Raw genomic sequence first — 9,638 nt, 5'->3', positions numbered from 1 at the left:
TTTAGAGCACAAAATTTCGTGCTCTTCTCTCCCTCTCCCTTCATTCATCTCCTTTTTCCTCCAAGCTCTTATCCATGGCCTCCTATGGTGGTGAGCTTCTTCTAGACTCATCTTCTCCTTGAAGTGGCGTCTCCTCTCTCTCTTCCTTTCTCCATTCCGCTGCCATTCATCTTCCAAGAAGCAAAGGAATCCATTGATGAAGAAGATCCTAGGCCTACAAGCTCCAATGGAGCTTGCATCATGTGGTATCAAGAGCATCTTCATCTAGGTGATTATCTTTTGCTTCCTCTATCTTTTTGTTCGGTGAATTCTCTTTAATTCCTTGTTCTTCATCTTATTCTCCATGTATATCCTCCATTGTCTTGTGGTTTGGTGCTGTTTAGAGTAGATTCAAAAAAAATAAACCAATTAAATCTTAGATCTACACTTGTTCTTGCATTTCTATGGTTCAAAATTTGTAGATCTACTCTTGAATCTTGTTTTTGTGTTGATTTTAGGTTCTATCAATTTTCATTCATAATATTCTTGTGCTGAACCTTTAGATCTAAATTTTGTTCCAAAATATTGATTAGAAAAAAAAAACACAAAAATCTAAGTGTAAATCACTTAATCCATGTTGTCTTAGAGTCATGTTTAGTCATAGTAATTGTCACATTATGTTCTAAGTTTGTGTTGAATTTTATTTTGTTAATTGAATTCTAGATACATTTGTTCATGTATTCTTGTCATTCTTAGCCTATCTTTTGAATTTTGAGTCTAATTCATGCATGTTATTTAGTTCATAACATGTTCTAAATCAATTCCTAGAAGTAGTCTTGTTCTTGAACTTTTTTTTTGCTTTCTAAGTTTCCTACATGATGCCTATGATGAAGTTGAGTTGTGGTGCTGAGTTGTGGCTGGATTTGTGAATCAAAATAAGTCTTAAGCTCTCTTTAATTGTGTTATTCAAGATAATTGAGCATAAGCAAACACAAATTGTAACTATCCAAGCCTTAAGCAACATAAACACTACTCTTGATTTCTAGGTTGAAATCGTTGGTGCTGGCAGCTTGAACATACGAACTTGTATAAATTACTGGGAATTGGTCACTACGTTTTTTGAGCTGAAACCTTTACTGAATTTTCTAGACATCTGGACCAAAATTATAAAAAAAGAACCAAGCGATTTGGATTTAAGGAAAAAATAAGAAAAATCTCACAAGTTGGCAAAAAAATCAGTGTCCAGGGAAAAAAAAGAAAAGTGAAAGGAAAGTGTGTGATCGAGGCCGTACCCGAATCAAATAAACATGAAAATGCAGTAACTAGGAAGTGATCCTAGGTCGTTTCCCAACGAGCAGTGACAAGCCAAATGTTCATAATATGCTGGCAGTAACAGTAACGATGGGGGGGGGGGGTTTGGTTGTTTGGTAATTAAAGAGCATAACAAATAAAATGGAATACGAAACTACTAATATTAAAAACGGGTTGTTTCCTCTGATTCAGAAGCCACTCTCTTATCCTGGGTTATGGAGAATTCGTCCCTAACAGTCAACCACTTAATCCAACCCTATTTCAATTTACTAAGCGAAAATCAACTTAGGGTTTTCAATACGTGATTAGGCACCACATACACCAGTTAGCCCTTCGTCCATTAAGCATGAACGCAAGTTAGGCTTAGAGGCAATTAATCGAACACGAAGCGTGCACTGATTAATATTCACGAAATTGGGATAACTGGTGAAGGGAAAACTGCCAGGAAACCACATTACAAGCGAAACCTCAAAGAGAGTTGGGCTTCGTCCTCAAAAGGAAACAACACCAGAAAATCTAGCCTTCCATGGATTCAAACAGAAAACGCAATTGAAACATGAAGCAGAAACGTAAATGAACGGAAACGTAAATGAACAGAAACGTAAACGAACAGAAATGTAAAATGGAACAGAAACGTAAATGAGAGTAAAAGAAGAAGCAAGAACGAAATTGTAATTAGAAGCAGAAAACGTAAAATTGCATTATGAACTCAGAAGCAGCAAAACAGAAAAACGAAAAACCCTAAAACAAAGCTCTGAATAATGAATAGCATAACAGAATAGAATGCCCTGCACGAATCCCAAGGCAGCTATTTAAAAAGAGTCACTCAAAGTCACTGGGCCCTATTACAATACTCTGGCCCAAAACGAAATAAACACTGAACAACATAAAATAAAATTGCGAAATTTCCTAATTAGAAATTAACTAAGGTAAGCGCTGCTTTCTTTGCCCTCTTCAAGTCCACAACCAAAATCCGGATTAAGCCCAATGTTTCATTAATTCCTGAAATTAGATTAAAAACATCAAATTAGCTAAATGAGCCCAAATTATAAAACTGCCTAATTAATTGACAATTAAGACCAATCAATAATTAAAATGGTGCAAAAAGGGTTTAGAAAATAGAAGAAAATGATGGCACATCAAAACCCCCCATACTTAGCCTTTTGCACTCCTGGGCAAAATGAAACAAAGAACAAAATCCAAGGATATCAGAGGGAGACAAACAAAAACATTCACATATTTCTAAATGAACATCAAGGAATGAAAGGAATGGGTAACATCTAACATAAGGAGATCCAAAAAGTCAAGACATTCATGAAAATCATCCAAGCAACCCAATCATGGCAAAATAGTTAATCAGCTCAAGAATGAAAAGTGATAAAGCCTCACAAGATATACACTCTATCTCTCAAGTGTCTAGGCAACTATTTACCCTCAAAGCACCCATGAAAGCAAACACCACATAAACTTGGCAAGATTCTAAAATTGACAATCAACCCATAAACACAAGCACATGAGGATCAAAAGGTCTTTTAAGGTTGTAATGGGGCCAAGGACAAGGTATGGAGAAATATGGAATAAGTGGCTAAATCCCAAAGGAATAGAGGAGCAAAGGGGAATAAGTGCATTTTAAGAAAAATAAGAAAATAAAAAGAAGTAAAGATAAAAATTAAACATGAAGAGTAGAACCAAGAGTTTCATCATTCTTGTGCCATTTAAGATCTTATTCACTCAACTTTATTGCTTTTCTTTTTTTTTTTTCGATTTTTTTTTTTTTTTTTTTTTTTTTTTTTTTTTTACTCTTTAGCCTTTGAGAAACAACATTTCATTCAGCATGTCCAACATTTAACCAATATACAATGTACATCAAGTATGGCCCAAAATACATCATGAAGCATAGCCAACAAAACAAGTTGTCCAATGAAACAAAAACCCCCCCACACTTATTCCCAAAACAATTCCAAAGCTCCAAAATTCCTTAAGGATATGGTAATATCATGGTTTTTCACTTAAGGCTTGTAGTGAGCTTCAAAACAAGGAAAGGGAAACAAGGCTCAAAAGGGCTATCAAAGGAATTAATTCAAGGTAAGTCCATTTGGCTAGAAGCTTATAAGAACAAAATTGCCTTAATCATTTCCAAATATGCATGTGAATTAGGACGCCTCAACAAGAATCAAGCCAAGGCTATTGTGCAAGCAATCAATGGGGCAAAACACACCAAATGATTATAATGATGGATGGCTCAAATTCTCACAAAGGTAAAATCATCACTTTCAAATTGAGCTTTCAAAACTATCATGACATGTAGAGAAGAATCAAGGATTTCAAGTCACAAAATGTCAAGAACTTTTATTTTCAAAACAATTACCCATTTCTTGAACATATCCTATAATTCAAAGAAAAACATGCAAAGTCGTACGTGCACACAAAATTGACCCAAAATATTAAACTAAAAATCCGACGAAACTAACAACATTAACAAATTAACACAACTAACAAATTAACAAAACCATCAAAACTAGCAAAACCAAAGAACACTCCCCCCCATACTTAAACAACACATTGTTCTCAATGTAGCACAATTAAAAGATTAAAAACAATTAAATCATCAAAGAGAATCGGACAAGTGTAATAAAAGCAAAGAAGGAGATAGGAAAAGAAAAACTCCCTAAGTCATGGTGGAGGAAGAGTAGGGTGGAGTAAGGAAGTCTTTTCCACCACTACGTCCACTAAAGAAGGGTTTGTGAGGAATGGCTTAAGTCGATGTCCGTTGACCTTGAAGCTCTTATTTGTGGAGTCGCTTTTGATCTCAACTGTACCATAAGGAAAAACATTAGTAACAACAAAAGGACCAATCCACTTAGACCTCAACTTACCACTCATGAGTCCAAGCCTAGAATTATACAATAACACTTTTTGCCCAACCACGAAGTCTTTTTTAACTATCATGCTATCATGGAACTTCTTGGTCTTTTCTTTGTAGAACTTGGCATTCTCGTAGGCTTCTAGGCGGATTTCATCTAACTCACTCAGTTGCAACTTCCTTTCCTCGCCAGCTTGATCCATAGAGAAGTTGCAAGTCTTCACTGCCCAGTATGCTTTGTGCTCAATTTCCACTGGAAGATGACATGCCTTTCCAAAGACAACCCGATAAGGAGACATTCCTATGGGTGCTTTGTAGGCAGTCCGATGTGCCCAGAGAGCATCATCAAGCCTGGTACTCCAATCTTTCCTGCTTGGCTGCACAATCTTCTCTAGAATTCTCTTGATTTCCCTGTTAGAAATTTCTGCCTGTCCATTAGTCTGGGGGTGGTATGGTGTGGATACTCTGTGTACCACCCCGTACTTTTTAAGCAGGGCATGCATTGTCCTGTTGCAAAAATGGGTTCCTTGATCACTAACAATTGCTTTAGGTACTCCAAACCTGCAAAACAGATTAGACCTGACAAAGTCTGCAACAACTTTAGCATCATTAGTTCTAGTGGGCTTGGCTTCCACCCATTTTGAAACATAATCAACTGCAAGGAGAATATAAACATAACCAAAAGAGACAGGAAAAGGACCCATGAAATCTATACCCCAGACATCAAACACCTCACAGAATAGCATAGGTTGCTGAGGCATTTGTTGTCGCCATGTAAGTGTATTTCCTGCTCTCTAACACTGCTCACAAGTGCTGCAGATCTTCCACGCATCTTTAAAGATGGTGGGCCAATAAAAACCACAATCAAGCACTTTGCGAGCTGTCCTTTGAACACCCAGATGACCTCCCGGTGCGGAAGAATGACAGAACTACAGGACTGAGTCAGTCTCATGATCTGGAATGCACCGTCTAATGACCTGATCACTGCACAATTTCCACAAGTAGGGGTCATCCCAAATAAAATGCTTAGCATCACTTTTAATCTTATCTTTTTGGGCCTTAGATGCTAAGGGAGGAAAAACAGAGGCAACTAAATAATTGACAATGTTAGCAAACCAGGGAGTAGAAAGAGAGTCAGAAATACTATACAATATATACAAATGATCATCCGGGAAATCATCCCGAATAGGTGAATCTGCATCAGAGACACGTTCGATCCGACTCAAATGATCAGCAACTAGATTTTGTGCTCCGCTCCTATCACGGATCTCCAAGTCAAACTCTTGGAGCCAGAGCATCCATCGGATCAACCTAGGCTTAGAATCAGCCTTCTTCAACAAGTACTTTAGAGCTGCATGGTCAGTATAAACAATAATGCGAGTACCAAGCAAATAAGATCGAAATTTTTCAAGAGCAAAAACTATGGCTAGAAGCTCTTTCTCAGTAGTAGTATAATTTGCTTGGGCAGCATCTAAAGTCCTAGAAGCATAATATATCACCCTGGGCAATTTATCAATTTTCTGAGCAAGGACAGCCCCCAATGCATAATTTGATGCATCACACATAAGCTCAAAAGGGGCTGTCCAATCGGGTGCCTGGATGATGGGGGTGGTAGTCAACGCTCTTTTGAGGCAATCAAAAGCCTCTTTGCATCTGTCATTAAAGTCAAACTCCACCTCCTTTTGCAACAAGTTGGACAGTGGAAGGGCTACTTTGCTAAAATCCCTTATAAAGCGCCTGTAGAATCCTGCATGACCAAGAAAAGATCGCACCTCTCGCACACAAGAGGGGTAAGGCAATTGTGAAATAACAGAAATTTTTGCAGGATCTACTTCAATGCCCTTATTGGAAATAATGTGGCCTAAAACTATACCTTGCTCAACCATAAAATGACATTTTTCAAAATTTAGAACAAGGTTAGTTTCAATGCATCTATTCAAAACTTTTTCCAAACTATTCAAACAACCATCAAAAAAGGATCCATATACAGTGAAATCATCCATAAACACCTCTATGCAATTTTCTAAAAAATCACTGAAAATACTAATCATGCACCGCTGGAAGGTACCAGGGGCATTGCACAGGCCGAAAGGCATCCTCCTATAAGCAAAAGTGCCGAAGGGGCAGGTGAATGTGGTCTTTTCCTGATCCTCAGGAGCAATAGTAATTTGCATATAACCAGAAAAACCATCAAGGAAACAGTAGTGGGATTTACCTGCCAGGCGTTCAAGCATCTGGTCAATGAATGGCAGGGGAAAATGGTCCTTTTTGGGAACCTGGTTCAGCCTCCTATAGTCAATGCAGACTCTCCAACTGTTCTGCACCCGAGTAGGAATCAGCTCCTCCTTCTCATTTCTGATCACTGTGAGGCCAGTCTTTTTCGGGACTACCTGGACGGGACTCACCCATTGGCTGTCGGAGATAGGATAAATGATTCCAGCTTGCAAAAGCTTGGTTATCTCCTTCTTCACTACATCAAGAATCACCGGGTTGAGTCTTCTCTGTGGCTGTCTTACTGGTTTAGCTCCATCCTCTAAATTTATTCGATGCATACATGTGGATGGGCTAATACCAGAAATGTCCGCCAGGGTCCAGCCTATAGCCTTCTTATGCTTCTTGAGAACTGACAACAACTTCTCCTCTTGCTCATCAGCAAGGGAGGCAGATATAATCACTGGAAAACTCTTGCTATCATCCAAGTAAGCGTATTTTAAATTTGATGGCAGAGGCTTCAATTCTGGTGTGGTCGGCTGGACAGTGGTAGAAGGAGATGGTTTCTCAGCCTTTACCTCATAAAGAAAGTCAGAGGTATGTGTACTTCCTGAAACATGGTTAGTCCTATCTGACTCTATAAAATCAATCTCAAGAGGTAAAACACCACCACCAGGCATGCAATCAATATCACTCTCAGATTCACTCTCAGCATCAAATTCAGACATATGATCAAGTACAATTTCAGACTCAATGCATGAAGAGTGAGAGGCATGCAGATTAGAATAAAGATCAGTCATGTATTCATCAACAACATGGTCAATTATTTCAGCACGAAATACAGAAAGATCTTCAGATGGGTATTTCATAGCATCCAGAATATTAAAATGAACAGTTATGTCACCAAATTCCATAGACAGTGTGCCTGCATAAACATCTATCTTAGTTCTAGCAGTTTTCATAAAGGGTCTGCCTAGAATGATGGGAACTGATCCTTGAGAAAATCCATCTTCCATATTCAAAATATAAAAATCAACAGGGAAAATCAGTTCACCAACTCTAACTAAGACATCTTCTATGAAACCAACAGGGTAGGCAACACTTCTATTAGCTAAATGAATTACCACATCAGTTGACTGCAAGGGGCCTAGAGATAGAGAATTAAAAATAGACAGAGGCATAACACTAACAGAAGCTCCTAAATCTAGCATGGCATTGTCAAACTTACTATTCCCTATGATACAAGGTATGCTGAATGTACCTGGATCTTTACATTTTTCAGGAATTTGAGGAACATATTTACCAATCAATGCGGAGACATTTCTGCCCATGCTTATTAGTGCACAGCTCCTTCAAGAATTTGGCATATCTTGGAATTTGCTTTATTGCATCCAACAGAGGTATGTTTACCTCTACTTTTCTAAACGTTTCCAAGATCTCTTTCTCTGCCTCTTCCATTTTTTTGTTGGAAACTGCTCTTGGAGGGAATGGAAGAGGGGGAATGTGCTGCTTCTGCAAATCAGAATTACCTATGGAAGAAGATTCACCTGCACAGAAATTGTTAGGTAAATTTTTGTCATCACCTTTTTCTGGAATAGAGTGAAGTTTGGCAGGCTCATTTGCAGATGAGGACGGTGCTACGGGTTGAGGTCCTTGACATTGCTTTCCCGACCTCAATGAAATGGCACTGACATTTTTGGGATTTTGGACAGCTTGAGAAGGCAGCTTGTCAGAATTCTGGGACTGTTGTTGATTCAATTGGGTAGCCAATTGTCCCATCTGATTGGTTAAGCTCTGAATGGAGGCTCTGGTCTCTTGCTGAAACTGCATGTTCTGCATAGTCATTTGCCTCACAAGTTCTTCGAGGGAAGGTTGTGGAGGGGCCTCAACTGTTGGCTGTTTCTGGGGTTGTTGCTGTTGTTGGATTGGTGGAGGAATGTATGGTCTGCTTGGGCCAGCAGCATTTTGGAAGGAAGGAGCAGGCTGCTGTTGTTGTTGCTGAGGGTTGGACCATCTGAGGTTAGGGTGATTCCTCCATCCAGGGTTGTATCTGTTGCTGGAAAGGTCATAATTGCTCTGCTGTGGTTGATTTTGCTGCTGAGGTTGAGGAGGTCTATTGTATATATTTGCTGCATAAGCTTCAGGCTGCTCAATTGCTCCAGGTTGCTGCATGGAAGGGCAAAGGTCTGTATGGTGGTCAGCAGAGGAGCACAAACCACAAACCCTTGCGACAGGTACAGATTTCTGATTCAAGGCCAGCTGGGTTACCAAGTTGACCAATGCATCCAGTTTGCCTTCAAGCTTCTTAGTTTCAGATGATGCAGATGGGTTTGTAGCTACCTCATGCACTCCTCTAATGACTATGGCATCATTTCTGGCACTAAACTGCTGGGAGTTGGAGGCCATCTTCTCAATTAAATTTCTGGCTTCAGCAGGAGTCATGTCTCCAAGGGCTCCACCACTGGCAGCATCTATCATACTTCTCTCCATATTACTGAGTCCTTCATAAAAGTATTGGAGAAGAAGCTGTTCTGAAATCTGATGGTGGGGGCAACTGGCACATAGTTTCTTAAATCTCTCCCAGTACTCATACAGGCTCTCTCCACTGAGTTGTCTAATACCTGAGATATCCTTCCTGATGGCTGTGGTCCTGGAAGCAGGGAAAATTTTTTCTAAGAATACTCTCTTAAGGTCATCCCAGCTCGTGATGGACCTTGGAGCAAGGTAATACAGCCAGTCCTTTGCCACTCCCTCTAATGAATGAGGAAAAGCCTTCAGAAATATGTGATCCTCTTGGACATCTGGGGGTTTCATGGTGGAGCAGACAATGTGAAATTCTTTCAAATGTTTGTGCGGGTCTTCACCTGCAAGGCCATGAAACTTTGGAAGCAAATGAATCAGTCCAGTTTTAAGAACATATGGGACATCCTCATCAGGGTATTGGATGCACAAGCTTTCATAGGTGAAATCAGGTGCAGCCATTTCCCTTAGAGTCCTCTCACGAGGTGGAGGTTGTGCCATGTTCTGAGAATGTGCAAAATCAGAATGCTCAAAATCAGAATGCTCAAAATTATAATGCTCAAGATCAGGATGTTCAAAATCACCAATAACAGAATGCACAGATTCACCAGTTATGGAATGCTCAGAATGATCAAAAGGTATAAAATGATGCCTAACTAATCTATGAAATGTCCTATCTATCTCAGGATCAAAGGGTTGTAAGTCAGATGGATTGCCTCTAGTCATACACTACATTCAGCATGCACACAACTAG

At 39.4% G+C, this 9,638-nt stretch overlaps 1 non-coding gene across 1 annotated transcript; it reads left to right on the top strand.

Annotated features, from left to right (window-relative positions):
* The first annotated feature begins 8,900 nt into the window (after positions 1 to 8,900).
* Positions 8,901 to 9,007, top strand: LOC113000339 (small nucleolar RNA R71). Its single transcript, XR_003265629.1, has one exon. It is a non-coding gene; the product is annotated as a small nucleolar RNA R71 (small nucleolar RNA).
* Positions 9,008 to 9,638: the final 631 nt, after the last annotated feature.

This window comes from Glycine max, chromosome 18 (genome assembly GCF_000004515.6).
Source record: "Glycine max cultivar Williams 82 chromosome 18, Glycine_max_v4.0, whole genome shotgun sequence".
NCBI lineage: Eukaryota > Viridiplantae > Streptophyta > Magnoliopsida > Fabales > Fabaceae > Glycine > Glycine max.
The sequence above is the reverse complement of the archived record's forward strand: the minus strand, read 5'-3'. Positions and strand labels throughout refer to the sequence as shown.